Source organism: Cynocephalus volans, chromosome 5 (assembly GCF_027409185.1).
Source record: "Cynocephalus volans isolate mCynVol1 chromosome 5, mCynVol1.pri, whole genome shotgun sequence".
Lineage (NCBI taxonomy): Eukaryota > Metazoa > Chordata > Mammalia > Dermoptera > Cynocephalidae > Cynocephalus > Cynocephalus volans.
Window position 1 is genome coordinate 55016716 of NC_084464.1, and position 13575 is coordinate 55030290.

The following is a 13575-nucleotide window of genomic DNA, read 5'->3' on the forward strand; positions in this document are numbered from 1 at the left end:
GAATTCTCGGTTTCAGGCACAGTCCCCTCTTATCTGTGGTTTCACTTTCTGCAGTTTCAGTTACCTGCAGTACTGTACTATAAGATATTTTGAGAGAGGGAGACCATACTCACATAACTTATTACAGTATATTATTATAATTGTTCTATTTTACTATTAGTTATGTTATTGATCTCTTACCATGACTAATTTGGAAATTAAACTTTATCATAGGTATATATGTATAGGAAAAAACATGGTGTATATAGGGTTTGGTACTATCCACAGTTTCAGGTATCCACTGGAGGTCTTAGAACATATCCCCCATGGATAAGGGGGGACTACCATATAACAATTTTCAGTTCCAGGATTTCCATTTTATTTTTTTAGAGTTTCAGTTCTCTGCTGAAATTCTCAATCATGTCTTATCTCTACCATGTATTTCATCCCCTTGAACATAGTAAGTATTGTTTTTTAATTTAAAAATCCACACCTGATAACTCCAACATCTAAAGCCCTTGTTGTATATGCTTTTCATTTTATGTTTTTTCAGGTTGTCTGGTCTCATCATGTGTCTGGTTTTTGTTTTTTGGTGTATTGTGGGGTGTGTGTATATGTGTGTGTTCTGTTTGCTTTTTGTGGGTTGTTTGTTCTTGGTTTTGTTTTGTTTTGTTTTGTTCCTGGTGCCCTGGACACTGTAGTTGCAAATTTGTTTATAGAAATTATCTGACACCAGGATGATATCCTCTTCCAGAGAGGATTTACAAGAGCCTGAAGGCACTAGGAACATTCGATCACCTTAATCCAATTTCAGGAACTGAGATGAGTCAAAGCTGAGCTGCAGCCCCTGTGAGAACTTGTTTATATCCAGTTCATCCTTAGTCCTCAGGCACAGCCCTTTGGGGTCTCAACCTAAAGCACAGGGGTTCACCAAACACGCCTCTTGGTAGGTCTTGCCTCATATCCCCAGAAGACACTCAGAAGCTATAATCAGCTTTCAGCCTCTCAGTCACTTCCTCCATTCCCAAACGAAAGGCATTTCCAAAGCCAGGCTCATCTCCCTGGTGTCAGACTTCTCCATATCTCCAATCATTCTCCACTATCTTGTTTATCTTATTAGCGCTCAGATGCTTCAAATGGTTTGTTGCTGTTTTGTTTTTGTTTTTAACATACAGCTTTTCAATTGCCCTTGGCAGGAAGGTTGACCCCCATTACCTAGTCTGCTGTTACTAAAATCAAGCACAGTGATGTGTAGGAAGCTACAGAGACACAGCAAAGGTGTTAAAAAGGTGTTTTGTTTTTTAAAGCTAAGACTCTACACAACACAGATGAACGTGTTATGGATTGCCGTAACAGAGTATTTTTCTGAGTTTAAAAAAAAATCCAAGATTTATATAATTCATTGTCTTTGATACCAAAGGGTTTAATCAAGATAATAGACTTAAAAAGAGCAAAGTTAAATGATGACTTGTTTTCATGTTTTGAAAATAAAAATTAGATTCTGTGTTCATTTTAAAAGAACCACTACCCAGGGAATTGACAGGCCTGGTGGGCGGACAGGAATTGCTAGGAAGGGGAGAGCACTTACTCTGGGGGGTTGTGGGGGGAGAGCAGGTGCTTCTGGGGAGAGCACAACGTGTTGAGCACTGACAGCCTTCACTTAACGTGCCGGAGGTGAGTTCTAGCTGCAGGAGCTAGAGGACCAGAGAAATTGACTTGCGAGTTGCTTGTGGCCAGACTGGAACTGGAACCAGTGAGTTAAGCCATCCTGATGGAGAATGTACAGAGAGAGGAGGAGGCCATCAGAACACGCACATTGGGGTGCAGAGGGTTTGCGGATGGGCCCCTGAGGGAGGCAGAAAGAGTTCCAGGTGGTGGGAGCGGAACCTGCTGGGTCCTGAATTCCCTGAAAAGAGAGACTCTCTCAAAGCTTTGGTGGCCCTAGAACCAATTTCCCCCAAGAAGTTCAGGCTGAGACACGGGGGAGGCCTTGGCTGACTTGGAGAGAGTAGTTTCCGTAGCGTAGGGAACCCAAAGGCTGCTGAGAAGGGTTAGGCAGTGAGTGGGAGGCCAGGAAGAAGAGGCAGTGTATATAGACTTCTTTTTTAGAATGTGTGGGGCTCTGAAGGAAGGAATTGAGATGGTGATTCAGGGAAGAGCCAGTGGGAAGGACTGGAGGAAGTTTGTGGGCAGAAGGGAAGGATCCAGGGCAGACAGAGGACTGAAGAACCCCAAGATGGAGAACAACTGAGGGAGCAGGGTTCAGAGACCTGAACTCCAATACCTTTATTATTCCCATTTCTCAGATGAGGAAAGTGAGACTCAGAGAGGCTGACTTGCCTAAGTGACTGCTAGAGAGAGATGGGGCAGTGTGTCAACTTATGAAGTCCACCCCTCATCCCCCTCCCCATGCCCATCATGGTTTCAGGATTTTCCATGACTGTGACCACCCCCCCTTCACCACCACAGTGTCACCGTCATCACACCCACCATGTCCTCCACCACTGTGACCACCTCCGTCACTGTCCACCCCACCACAATAATTACACTCACCAATATGAGATTTCCTGTGCCGGACACACGCAGTTTCTGTCTTTAGGGGTCTCCTATTCTGAGAACAGGCAAACAATGAAATAAACTAGCAGAGGCAGTCAGCCAAAGTCTGTTGATCTGACGGCTGGTCTGGGGCTGCGCCGGTCCTATAGTCAGGCGGCCTGCATTCCTAGCTTCTTTCTGAGGAGGGGGCACATCAGAAACTGGTTTTTCCATTTGCTCATCTTTTCCCATGGCAAGCTTCATGGGCCTCCCCATCACCCAAACTCACCCCAACCCAAATCCTCCATTCATTGTCTCTGAGCTGGGAAAACTAAACAGAGTTTTCCAAGGAACAATCCTTAGGGAAGGGAGTGTGTGCAGAGGGATTAGGGACTGGGCTAAGGCCCAGTCATTCTTGGTCCTCCTCTGAGACTTTGGGGCTTCCTGCAGGGACATGCTCACTGCTCAGCAGGGCCCTCTTCCCTCCCCAATACCACCACACTCCTCCTTGGTACAACGAGGGATGGTAAGCCCAGGGGTGCAGACTTGCCCTGCCACCCCCATGTCCCATGGCCCAGATCCTCCCCAACCCTGCCCACAGGCCCTCTCCCTCAGGCCCCGGGCGTCCTGGAGAGATGGAGGTCTGGGATGTAAAGGGAGCTGAGGTGGGAAGGATGCAGGCCAGGGGACTCTTGGGGAAAGTTTCCATGCTGAGCAGCTTGTTCTGAGCCGTGCTGCCAATTCCCCCTCCTCATTAATCCCAGGATTAGAGTAAGTGGAATCCGGGAATACAGAAGCTGGGAATGGGTGCAGTGTGGCAAAGGGAAACAGACAGGCTTGCAGTGGAAGCCCTGAACAGCTGCTGTGTGGTCTGGGCAGGCCACTGACCTCTCTGAGCTCCACTTCCTCACTTGTCAAATGAAAATCAGTTAGGGAATGTGTGTAGGATGCAGCGTTCAGTAAGCGCTGGCTAGCTGGCTAATTGCCATTGTCGTTTTGAGCTCTGAGTGCAGGGAAGAGAGAGTAGGAGAGGGGGTGCCTACTTCCTGCCTCCCTGGACACCACCTCTGACCTCTTGAGCCCCAGAAAGCTGAGTGGTTCGGTGAGGAGAAGGTGCATTGGCATGGGACGGGTTGGGCTGGACCTCCGCTCCTCTGCGTGCGCCGGCAGTGACTCATCCTCACCAGGCCACTGTTTCCATGTTGATACCTTATAGGCCTACTTCAAGGACCAAGAGGCCGTGGTCTAGCACAGTGCTTCCCTTTTGCCTCTCTCTGAAGCCAGAGAGTCCAGGCCCCTGCTTCCATTCTCTGTCCTTCTCACAGGGGCACACAGGGGGTCCCAACCATCCCTGTCTCCACCTGATTTTTGCCACACCCCCTTACTCCTCCAAAACCATTTTCACCTGTCACTTTCCTTGCTCAGGAGCCTACCATAGCTCCCTATTACTGTCAACAAACCAGCCTCCTCAGCCTGGCATTCAGGACCCCTACAGCCCCATCTGCCCATCTTCTCTCGCTGCCTCACCAGATGCCTCTCACCCCGACTGTGATTCAGGCCCTGCTGACCCCTGCTCCCCATCCTGGCCCTCAACACTCATTTCCTGCCATCTCCCTCCTCCCTAGACTTCCGAGCTGGGCCCTGGCTCATCCATCTCTGAGCTCCAAGGGAAACAAGTCAGGGACAAACCCAATCTCCCAGCAGCAGCGAGAGGAGGCCTATCAATAATGGGCCATAACGCAGTTACCAGGCGGGTTGGCTTTGGGAAGAAGCAGGTAATTGAATCTCCCTCCGGGCACCATCTGTCTCCATTCCCCTTGTCTCACCTATTGGATGCCCAGCCGCATCCGGCCCCCACCAGCAGGGCTGGGCAACAATGCGATTACAGCACCATTCCATTAAAGGGAGCCTGGGTTCTTTGGGGACAAGAGGAAGGTTCTCAGGATAAGGAGAGGACAGGCCAGGGCCAGAAGGGATCAAGTACAGGAACAACACCTGTATACCCAAGATTTACCTGGGAAAGAGTGTGAGAAAGAGTACATTGTCCTCAATACTCTTGTTACTTTTGATTTTTTTTTTTTTTTTTTGCCACTGGCTGGTACAGGGAACTGAAACTGTGACCTTGGGGTTATAAGAGTGTGCTCTAACCACCTGAGCTAAGAGGCCAGCTCTCTTTTGAATTTTTATCCATATTTTCTTCTTTTAAGTTTCTGCAATGGCTGCTTTGCGGGTAGGTCCCCAGCATACAGAAGGTGCTTAGATGCGTTAACTCCCTCACAGCAGGGCAGAGGGGCTCAGCCCAGACTCTGGCAGCAGGCTGCCTGAGGTGGAGTCCCTACCCTGTCCCTGGCCATGTATATATGACCTGGGGCAGGCTATTTAATGCCTCTGTGGCTGAGTTGGCCCCTCTGTGAACTGCGGATGGTGACAGTAATACCAGGCCACAGCTGTGAGGCTGTGAGGACTAAGTGAGTTAATGTAGGTAAAGCCTTAGAGTGGAGGCTGGACTGCGAGACTCCCCACATCATTTTAGCTCCCCTGGTTTCCCACCCAGAGAGGGATGACTGCTCCTCAGAGATCTCCTTCAGGGGCTACCAGAACTCTGCCTGTTTGCAGCGAAATGGTGCAGGGATGATAGCTTTACAACTGGGCAGTGGCCAGCGGCAGCTGACATCTACTTTCAAGATCCTAACTGAGCCCTCCTCCCTACTGCACCTCACAGGTGCTGTGTAGGGGCAGCAGGCAGCCCGTCCCCAGGCTTCTCATCCCAGGTGAGGCTGACAAGCAGCCAAGGGTGGGGATCGCCACCTCTGGCCTGGGAGACCCACATGAGTGTGGTTGTAGGTAGGGCCTGGCAGAGAACTGGACAGAAGTCAGCAGGATCAGGAAACACAGGCGTCAGAGGACCCCAGACCCTCAGGGACACCAGCTCACACAGGGAGGAAAGGGTGGCAGGGAGTCTCTGGTTTCCAATTCTCTATTCATTTATTCCACAAATGTTTACCATCTGCCTGGTCTGTGCTGGGGCCTAGGCGAGGCCCTGGGGTTCCCGAAAGTTAATACACAGCCCTGCCTTCAAGCCACAAATTCTAATGGGGCAGCAGTGGCAGTTGAGCATAAGAGTAGAGAGAGAGCTGGAGTGGGGAGGAGAAGGTCATATATATTTTTTTTTGACAAAATTGTAACTATATTGAGCATGCTCTTATAATTTACATTTTTTAGCAATAACTTCTCATTCATCCACAACATAATTTCTCAAGGCTACATTGTATTACATAATGTGGATGTGCCCTAATTTATTTTGCCATTCATTACTGTTGGATATTTAGTTTTTTTCCTGGCCTCAGAGGATTAAACAAGAAGGGCTTATTTTCTTCACACAATGAGAAGCTCAGAGGTAGCAGCAGCCCAAGACTGGTGCTTCATGTCCACGTTGCCCTCTGTAACCCAGGCTCCCTCTAACTTTCTGCCTCTCCAGCCTGAGCTTGTGGCTTTCCCCCTCATTCTCAGAAAATGGCTGCTGGCCTCTAGGCATCACATCCACATTCCAGGCAGGAAAGGGGGGAAGGGGGAAAGGCAGAGCATGCTGCCTTCTGAAAATCTCCCTCTTTTAATCAGTAAAACCACCCAGTCCATTTCTACTACATCTGTGGCCAGAACCAGTTCACCAAGCCCACCTCAGTTTCAAAGGAAGCCAGTGAATCCAGCTTTTGGTGGGCACTGAACACTGATCACATAGAATGCCTCACTCTGGATGCACAGCCTGTGAGACAGTGTGTCCCCAAGGTCCAGAGATTCAAACAGAGGTTATCTGGTTAGACTGTAGACCATAAAGTGCTTCACAAATAGCCCATATTGGAGCCTTCTGTGCTGGCTCAGGACTGTAGAATAGAAGAAAAATATCAAATTCATTTACTCATTCAACAAATATTTATCATTCTACTGCTATTTTCCAGTACTCTCTTAGGGGAGACATTAGTGAACCAAACAAAGTTTCCCACTCTCGAAGAGCTCTCATTTTAATGGGAGGAAACAGATAAGAAACAAAATAAATGAGTTTTATACTTATGTATATTTGATAGATGGTGGTACCTGCTATGAGGAAAAGTAAACTAGAAACAGGGAGTGTCATGGTGACTGGGGACACCATTTTAGATGGGGAGGTCAAAGAAGGAGGGTCACTGAGGAGACATTTGAAGGAGGCAAGGGAGCCAGTCACGTGGACACCTGTGGAAGGTGTCCCAGTTAGAGGGACAGCAGGTGCAATGGCTCCAGGTGGGTGCCTGCTTGGAATGTTAAGAAACAGCAAGAAGGCTTGAGTGGCTGGAGTAGACTGAGTGAGCCGAGAGTCGGGAGAGGAGGTTGGAGGGACAATGGAGTGGGGGAGGGGGTCGGTTAAGGTTCTGTGGGCCACTATAAGGACGTTTGCTTTTACATGAGTGAGATGGGAACCCCCAGAGGGTTCTGAGTAGAGGGATGACATGATCTGGCTTATGTTTTAGCAGGATCACTCTGGCCACGGTTGAGAATCGACTAAGCAAGGGGGAGAAGCAGAGAGACCAGTTAGGGGGCCATTGTGATAACCCAGCTGAGGAAGGATGGTGGCCTGGGCCAATGGTAATGATGGAGCTGGTGAGAAGTGGTTAGACTAAAGTAGAGCCAGTAGGATTTGCTCACTGATTGGACAAAGGGTGCAAAAAAAAGACAGAGGTCAAGGATGACTCCAAGGTTTTTGGGTCTGAGCAAGTGGAGGAAGGAGTGGTCACTAATGGAGATAGGAAAGACTGTGGGGAAAGCAGATATGGGAGGGAAGATCGGGAGCTCAATTTTGGACATACTGGTTTTCTTGTTTGCTTGTTTTTGGCAGCTAGCAGGTACAGGGATTGAACCTTGGACCTTGGTCTTAATAGTGCCATGCTCTAACCAACTGAGCTAACTGGCCAGCCCTAGACATACTGATTTTGATATTCTCATTAGACACCCAGATAGAGATGTCAAGCAGGCAATTTGAATACGCAAGTCTGGAGTTGGGGCGAATGTTTTGGCCTAAGATATACATGCAGGAAACATAGGAAGCCACAGCAGCTCACTAAGGGAATAAGAGCAAATAAGAAAGAGAAGATGAGTAAGGTTCGAGCCCTGGGGCTGTCCAGTCTCAGAAGTCCACAAGATGAGGAGGAACCAGTCAAGGAGACGGAGAATGCACAGCCAGAGAGGTGGGAGGAGAACCAGGAGAGGGTGGTATCCTGGGAAGGAAACAAAGATGATTTACAGGGAAATATGCATAAACACTTTCAAAAAGTTAATGCCCTTTAACTAAAAATTGCACTTCAAGAATTTATTCTAAGTAAATACCCCTGACTATGCACAAAGATTCGTGACCAAGAATGTTCTTGACAGTCTGGGTTATAAAAGTGAAAAACAGGAAAAAACCTAAATATCTAACAACCAGGGGGTTGGTTAAATAAATGATGCAACATCCATATGATGGGATAGCAGGCAGCCATGGAAACCTGGGTTTTATTGAAAAAATTAAGAACATTTAATAACCTGTGGATAACTTTGTCTTCATGATCTATTATTAAGTGAAAACAAGCAGGTTATAAATCATTATAGTCAACAAGGGCTGTACCAGTGAGGAACATGGAAACCACTCTAGGCATTTCAAGCATAAAGGGTTTAGTACAGGGAATTAGGTGTTTACAAAGCTGTGGAATGGCTGGCTCAGGTTCATTGCTAGCTCTTAGGGAGTCAGGAAGGTGCTGAAACCACAGGATACCTGAGCCTCCAGCACCAAAGCAGGGAAAATACCTGGAGGCATCTCTAAAATCTCCTATCTGCTGAAGCCCACACATCTGCCCCAGCTGCCATGGGAGCAATACTGTGATTTATGCTTCTCTTCCACCCGCCAGACCTTGTGGATATGCCTCTCACCGGCTGGTGGGGATTCTGAGAACTGTATTTCCCTGCCTTCCAGCCCCTGCTGGACAGGGGAGCATAGACCGGGGGAGGGAAACGATATTGAGTTGCACACTTTTACAAACATTTCTTTACAAAGATAATATGCCTGGAAAAAACATAGAAAGTATAAACACTGTGGGAGGCCAAATAATGTGCACCCCCCTTTCCCCAGGATATCCACACCTTAATGCCTGGAATTTGGAGATATGTTACCTGGCCAAAGGGACTTCGCAGATGTAATTAAGGCTACAGACCTTAAAATAGGGAGAGTTTGCTGGATTGTCCAGGTGGACCCAATGTAATCACGTGAGCCCTTAAAAGCAGAGAACAAACTCTCTGCCTTCCCCTTCTGCCCCACCTCCTCTGTCTGCCTCTTTGGCCGCATTTTCCCTCTGTTTCCAGCACAGTTTGGAAAGGGTCCCTCCAAGCCTGAGGGTCCCTGGTTCTGGGGAGGAGATGGGGGACTATTGGTCTCCCTAAGCTGCTAACAGCAGGTGGTGTCTCAGAGGGAGAAAGCTTCTTGGGGAAATTGCTCTGTTTTTCCAAAAGGCAGTCATCAAGCCTTCTTGGCTTGTCTCATATGGCACATCTGGGATGTGTTTACTAGAAGCTCCCCCGAGGCCTAGGCCTGGTGCAGACATGGAGAAGACTGGAAATGAGTAAGACTCACACCAGGCACTTAACAAGACCCACCAGTGGCACCTACTTTTCCACAGGAAGCCACATCAGACAGGAATCCACCTCGATTTTGCAACACAGTCCAGGGAAAGCCCTCTTGGGTTGTGGCTGGTAGAGGCCGGCTCCAAGGCCCCAAGGGTTCCTCATTTTGCCTGCACCACGCTGTGTGTTCTGTGTCCAGGTCCAACATCCAGGGCCCATCTCGCCTCTTTCTTTCCAAGTTTCTGCCTTGAGTGCCCACCCAGGGCACAGACTCCCCCAAGGCTGGGGCCTGCCTTGCTCTTGTCTTTCTCGCCAGAAGCTGAATTTCTACTCTGAACCCCAGTTTGATGGCAGGAGCCCCTTCCTGCTGACCAAACTCCCCACTATATTCCCAGTCTCCCACGGCTGGTAAATGGAGTTAGCTCCAGTTGCCCCCACTGGGATGCACTGAAAGTAGCAGGAAAAGACTCCAGAATCCTTTAATGCTCACAACATCATCAGCATCCAGAGGTCACTGCATTCAAGCCCCTGCCTCCAGTGTAGGGTGCACAACACTCCCTCTTGCTGGCCTCCTGTCAGTGGCTGACCATGCTCTTCCTCACTTTGCCTGAAACTTGGTCCTCCCTACCTCTATCTTTATGCTCTTGATCTTCTCTCATGAGAAAAGAGTGAGGATGTGTCTACACCCACTCAGGTAATGTAAAAATAGCCACAAAGTCACCTCCATTCCCCTTAAGTGACTGTGTTAATTAAGGGCCCAAGGGGGTTAGTGGGCCTGGAAGGTGCTGAGGCTCTGGGTCAAGGGCTTTCTCCTTCTGTGCTCCTGGAGCTGACAGGTATGGTAAGGAGAGAGACCAGCACAAAGAAGACATCTGAAGGGCCTTCTCATCTCTTTCTGGCCACCTGGCCTAACCTACCACCAGTGTAGGTGCCCTCTGCCATCTTGATCCCCTGTACCTGTTGTGCCCACACTGGAGAGTTCCCTCCCTCTCTCTCCTCAACTCTTTCCTCTCTCCAGCAAGCCCTGGGCATGGCGACATTCACCCAAGGGTAATGATGAAGTCAGCCAAGTTCCTAAAAATGAGTCACGTCCAGAGGACCCCATGATTGCTTCAGGAAATGGAGGGAAGGTGGGATGGGATCATATGTTTAGGACAAAAGAAGAGCCCTAGGGACCCTGGAGGAGATGGGGTTGGAGGAGTTGTCTTTCAGCAACTGCTGCATGAAGTCTGCTGCTGCGTGTTGCAAATGTTGAGAAGTAGCCAAACCAGGCTGGACATCTCTGGTCTCCTCCCAGCTTCAGAGCACTCCCTTGGCCTGGAATATCCACCTGTAGCTGTGTCGATTCCATCGGCCTGAGAGAGGACCAAGCTCCCAGATCATGCCTCCCCCAAAAGACTGGGGCTCAAGATAGCTCTGAGAGGGATGGATAGGCAGGACATCTTCAGGGCACAAGCAGAAGAGTCCCTGATTTTCTTCTAAGTACCTCTGTCCCCTGCTCCTCAGTCCTCCCCAGACCTTCTCATCCCCCACTCAGCTCTGTTTCCTCTCTCAGTCTCAGGAGAGGCTCTTGTGGATTGTCATTCCCTTGGGGACAGGAGGCTGAGAGCCCACATCCTGAGCTTCAGCTCTTGCCTGTGGCCATGCCCCCATCTCACACCTCCATCCCTGCCTCGGTGCCTCCATTTCCAAGGGAGGAAGGATTGGTGAAGGAGGAAGTTCTGAGTTAGGGAAGGGAGTACTAATTAGCATTGTGTTAATAAAAATACATCAAGCCTAAGTATGGTTCCTTCTAGAAGCACAAGAAAGGTAAATACTGGGAAACTCAACATAACTCACCATATTAATATGTAAAATGAAGAGGTTAATGTTACCAACATGTGTAATGGGGAGACTCTAGAAATAGTCCTATTAAAGTTGATGTCAGCTGTCACCATAAACTATCCATTTAATACTATACCATTAATATTTAACATTGTTCCAATTACTTGACAAAGCAATTGGGTAAAAGAATAAAATAAGAAACATAAATACTGTAAGAAGAAACTATAATTATTATCATTAGATGATATTATTCTATACTTGGATATTCCAAAAGAATCAGCTAAAGATCTTTTAGTAATACTTAGAGAATTTAGCAAAGTGGCTATTTTAAAAGCAAGATGTCTTGGGCTGCTGGTTAGCTCACTTGGTTAGAGTGCAGTGCTGATAACACCAAACACCAAGGTCAAGGATTCAGATCTCCATACCAGCCAGCTGCGCCAAAAAAAAAAAAAAAAAAAAGATTAAAATATTTCCTAAACACGAGAAATAACTAATTAAAGATTATAAGAAATACAGATCCCATTCATGCCATTCATGAAGGCAACCAAAACATAACATAAAACACAGAAAAAAAGGGCAAGTGTATGTGCAAATAGCTATAAAACCCAAATGAGGAATTTAAACATAGATTTGAATAAATGTAGAGAAACGTTGTTCTTGGATAAAAAGTCAATAATATTGTAAGCACGTCAGTGTCACCATAATTAAAATTCAGTGGCCTTCTGCACAAAATATCAGCTGTTTTTTTGGGATAACTTGACAAACGTTACAAATTCATCTGTTGAAATAAATATAAAAGAATAGCCAGAACATTCCTGGAGGGAAAAAAAAGTAAACTAACAAGGGTGGAGTAGCCCTATAAAACATTTTTTAGATATTATAGAACTACAATAATTAAAATACTATGGGACTGGTGCCTGCAGACAGATCAGTTGCAAAGAATAAAGAGATTTTAAGTAGACCCAAATGAACATGAGAATTCAAGTCAATAAATTGAGACACTAGCCAGATATTTGGGTCAAAAATAAATCTGCATTCCCTACCTCACTCCTAACACTGAAATAAATTTCAACAGGATCAAAGACTAAAAACAAGAAAAACACTTAAAAAATAAAGCCATAAAAATGCCTAAAGAAAATACATGTAAATGTTTTTATGAACCTGGGGTAGCAATTTTCCTAGTGAAGGAACAAAACACAAGTCATAACAGAGAAGTTTAATATACCTACATAGAAATTAAAGGGAAAAACTCTACAAAGAAAATCAAAGGACAAAATAAGAGAAAAAATACCTGGAAGACATAAGACAAAGTGCTGATTTTCCTAATTTAAAAACAGGCATATTTTTAAAAACAATTAAGAAAAGACCAACAATCCAATTGAAAAATACAGGCAAAGAATATAAACATGTCATTCATAAAAAACACAACGGCTAATAAAAATATGCACAATGTTCAATCTCACAAATAATTTTAAATGCAAATTAAGCAAGATATAATTTTTCACTTCTCAGATTGGCAAAGATTGAGAAGATTAATAATAAACAGTACTGTGGAAGATGTGGCTACACAGGCAGTCTCATACAGTGCTAATGGAATAAAATTTAGTGTATTCTGGAGAGCATTTAGGTATTATCTATTGAATTTTAAATGTTCCTACTCTGACCTAGCAGTTTAACTTCTATGATTTTATCCTGCAAAAGCATTTATGCAAATGCACAAAGATGTATGTACAAGGATGTTCACTGCATCATTGTTTATGTTTTTTTAAAAAGGAAACAAACCAGAGCTTCATTTATAGAGAATTGGTTAAATGGATTATAGTACATCAGCAGAGTGAAATACTACACTGCTATTAAAAAGAATAAGAAAGTTTTCTGTATACAGCACGTATTATATGAAGATGTCTTAGATAACAAGTGACAAGACAAGTTGCTAAACTTACATGTAATATAATTTACATTTGTAAAATAAAATTTAAAATAATATGCTTTAATCATGACTTGTCACAGCCACTGCCCTTCGGAGGTCCCTAAGGAAGCTTAATACACATAAAAACAGTGCTAAAGAAAGGCAAATATTACTTTACTCTTAGCTGGGGCCCTAGCCTCAAACCCTGAACTCCAGTGAATGTGACAAAGGCCCCTCTGACTCCCACACAGCAGGGGACCCAGCGGTTCCCAGGGCTCATGCTCTCTCTGCATTTACACCCCTGTCACTCCACCTGGGCCCACATCCTCCACCCTGTTGTACGTGCTCACAAAATGCATCTGCTTTGCCAGAAGAACCCCACCTTCTAGTGGCTCTAGCATCTGTCCCTTTGGGGTGTGAGGGCAGAAGGAGACCAGGCAAGGGAAGGGGTCGACTCACCCTCTGGGGTCAGAGGTGACAAGGCCTCCCGGATGCAGGGGGGGGACCAGAGCCAGGAATTGCAACAGCTGGCGACTGGGTTTGTGGGTGAGTGGGCAGCCGGCCTGCTGTGGTGAGGAGGGGAAGGGATTGTGGGAAACATGGTTGGCAGAAATAGCCAGGATGGCATGCACCAGCGGTCTCTGGGGAGGGGACCCTCGCCCTCAGCCAACTCCTCCAGGGTCCGTTCCGGGGCACTGCTGGCCACC

The 13575-nt window shown here is 46.6% G+C and overlaps 1 long non-coding RNA gene across 1 annotated transcript in view; it reads right to left on the reverse strand.

The window, feature by feature from the left end:
- Positions 1-11223: 11223 nt before the first annotated feature.
- The window catches only part of LOC134378381 (uncharacterized), a 71784-nt gene continuing 69432 nt past the window's right edge, over positions 11224-13575 (reverse strand). The window contains exon 3 of the long non-coding RNA XR_010023633.1: positions 11224-11391. This is a non-coding gene — a long non-coding RNA (uncharacterized LOC134378381). The remainder of the gene's footprint in view (positions 11392-13575) is intronic.